At 36.6% G+C, this 3,358-nt stretch overlaps 1 non-coding gene across 1 annotated transcript; it reads right to left on the bottom strand.

Annotated features, from left to right (window-relative positions):
* Window positions 1-1,070: 1,070 nt before the first annotated feature.
* TRNAN-GUU (transfer RNA asparagine (anticodon GUU)) lies at window positions 1,071-1,144 on the bottom strand. Its single transcript has one exon. It is a non-coding gene; the product is annotated as a tRNA-Asn (tRNA).
* Between the last annotated feature and the right edge of the window lie 2,214 nt (window positions 1,145-3,358).

Raw genomic sequence — 3,358 nt, 5'->3', positions numbered from 1 at the left:
ATAATGAGATAAAAGGGAATATGACAGGGAGTTGGGCATTACAATTCCTATGAGAAGGAAAGCAAAACAATGTATGTCTGTCCACAATGGAAATAAGTTGGGACACTGCCACCAGATGTGGGACAGTTTCCTCAGCCCCACAAAGTCTCCAACACAATGGTGATAAAGAAGGAAACATTTTATGAAATCATTAAGGTGCTAAATACCAACGATAATGGGATTTCACTAAACTTGAGGCTAATGGATGTTTTTAAGATGTTATCTCTAAATGTAATCCAGTCCTCTTGGTGTAAGTGGTGTAAATGGTTTTAACATCAAAGGGGAATTAGCTCAAATGGTTGAGCGCTCGCTTAGCATGCGAGAGGTAGCAGCATCGATGCCCACATTCTCCAGATAAGATTTTGGAACCAAAATTTGCTGCAGTATATCAAGTGAAGAATAACATTCCTGACCAAAATTCTTCACTGTTTTTATTTTCTTCTGATGCCCCAGAGGAATGCTGAGTTACATATAGTTGTCTTGAAAATTACATGCATTCAATTTGGGGTTGATTCAAAGAGCTGATACACCACATTTCCTGTGAGTAACTGACTATAAGCCACACTTATGGTAGCTCCAAACTTGCAGCAATTTGTTGTAGCCCCATAATGCTGCATAAAAAAGTGATATCGGGTAGCTAGGGGTCCAATTTCAACTGCTGTAACTGGTGTTACTATACTGTTGCAAGGTTAACTTACCCCCTTTGTAAATAATTGAATCAACATCTCAGAATTAACCCAGTGGATCCCAGTATCTGGTATATATTAATATATTTTTGTTATTCTTCTGGCTATAAGTCACTGTGAATTTTTAGCTTATTCTCTATATCTTCTTAGGACTGATCACTTGTTTTCAATTTGTAAAGTTCTTTCTAGTATTATATAACACTAGCTGGAAAGCCATGGATGTAGAGTTAGTAAAGTCATAGCTGTTAATTTCCATGTAAGTTTGTGTATTGAGGTAAAATGAAGACAAATGCCTGGTAAATTTTGTCAAATACAGAATCCTCCTATCACAGAATAACAAATACCAGTCCCTGGGTGGGCTTGAACCACCATCCTTTCAGTTAACAGCCGAACACGCTAACCAATTGCGCCACAGAGACACATGAAAATTCTTTCTAATGGATATCATCAGTAAGGGAAGATGAACCAGCAGAATTGAACTTAAACTGCTTAAAAGTTTCTAACTTGGATAATTTCTTACAAATGGACACTATAATATGAACTTGTGCAAAGTAAGAAATAACAGGATTATACCCTGTGAATTGAGAATTTTGTCAGAGTGTGAAAATATCTTAGTCATGATGGGGGCGAATCAATCCAGTTATAAAAGGGTTGAAATAGGGGGATTTCAGTTAGTCCAAGGATCCAAGTATATGAGAACTTATTTGCAGTGTTATGAAAAATTCTGGTGATGTATTCACAATGATAGATGTGCCAAATTGTATTTATAATAAAGATAGAGAATGGTGGAACTGAGTTTTTTCAATATAAAGCTATATGGCATTTGGCAGCACTCAAAATATGTGTTATAAATTTGAGGGTATACTTAGGAATATCAGAAATATAATGAGATAAAAGGGAATATGACAGGGAGTTGGGCATTACAATTCCTATGAGAAGGAAAGCAAGACAATGTATGTCTGTCCACAATGGAAATAAGTTGGGACACTGCCACCAGATGTGGGACAGTTTCCTCAGCCCCACAAAGTCTCCAACACAATGGTGATAAAGAAGGAAACATTTTATGAAATCATTAAGGTGCTAAATACCAACGATAATGGAGTTTCACTAAACTTGAGGCTAATGGATGTTTTTAAGATGTTATCTCTAAATGTAATCCAGTCCTCTAGGTGTAAGTGGTGTAAATGGTTTTAACATCAAAGGGGAATTAGCTCAAATGGTTGAGCGCTCGCTTAGCATGCGAGAGGTAGCGGCATCGAAGCCCACATTCTCCAGATAAGATTTTGGAACCAAAATTTGCTGCAGTATATCAAGTGAAGAATAACATTCCTGACCAAAATTCTTCACTGTTTTTATTTTCTTCTGATGCCCCAGAGGAATGCTGAGTTACATATAGTTGTCTTGAAAATTACATGCATTCAATTTGGGGTTGATTCAAAGAGCTGATACACCACATTTCCTGTGAGTAACTGACTATAAGCCACACTTATGGTAGCTCCTAACTTGCAGCAATTTGTTGTAGCCCCATAATGCTGCATAAAAAAGTGATATCGGGTTGCTAGGGGTCCAATTTCAACTGCTGTAACTGGTGTTACTATACTGTTGCAAGGTTCACTTTCCCCATTTGTAAATAATTGAATCAACTTCTCAGAATTTACCCAGTGGATCCCAGTATCTGGTATATATTAAAACATTTTTGTTATTCTTCTGGCTATAAGTCACTGTGAATTTTTAGCTTATTCTCTATATCTTCTTAGGACTGACCACTTGTTTTCAATTTGTAAAGTTCTTTCTAGTATTATCTAACACTAGCTGGAAAGCCATGGATGTAGAGTTAGTAAAGTCATAGCTGTTAATTTCCATGTAAGTTTGTTTATGGAGGAAAAATGAAGACAAATGCCTGGTAAATTTTGTCAAATACAGAAACCTCCTGTCACAGAATAACAATTACCAAACACGTCCATGGGTGGGCTTGAACCACCAACCTTTCAGTTAACAGCTGAACACGCTAACCAATTGCGCCACAGAGACACATGAAAATGCTTTCTAATGGATATTATCAGTAAGGGATGGTGAACCAGCAGAATTGAACTTAAACTGCTTAAAAGTTTCTAACTTGGATCATTTCTTACAAATGGACACTATAATATGAACTTGTGCAAAGTAAGAAATAACAGGATTATACCCTGTGAATTGAGAATTTTGTCAGGGTGTGAAAATATCTTAGTCATGATGGGGGCGAATCAATCCAGTTATAAAACGGTTGAAATAGGGGGATTTCATTTAGTCCAAGGATCCAAGTATATGAGAACTTATTTGCAGTGTTATGAAAAATTCTGGTGATGTATTCACAATGATAGATGTGGCAAATTGTATTTATAATAAAGATAGAGATTGGTGGAACTGAGTTTTTTCAATATAAAGCTATATGGCATTTGGTAGCACTCAAAATATGTGTTATAAATTTGTGGGTATACTTTGGAATATTAGAAATATAATGAGATAAAAGGGAATATGACAGGGAGTTGGGCATTACAATTCCTATGAGAAGGAAAGCAAGACAATGTATGTCTGTCCACAATGGAAATAAGTTGGGACAGTGCCACCAGATGTGGGACAGTTTCCTCAGCCGC

The sequence above is a fragment of the Taudactylus pleione genome, unplaced genomic scaffold (assembly GCF_031769625.1).
Source record: "Taudactylus pleione unplaced genomic scaffold, aTauple2 ptg000174l, whole genome shotgun sequence".
Classification (NCBI taxonomy): Eukaryota; Metazoa; Chordata; class Amphibia; order Anura; family Myobatrachidae; genus Taudactylus; species Taudactylus pleione.
Note: the sequence above shows the minus strand (reverse complement) of the source record. Positions and strands in the feature narration are given on the sequence as shown.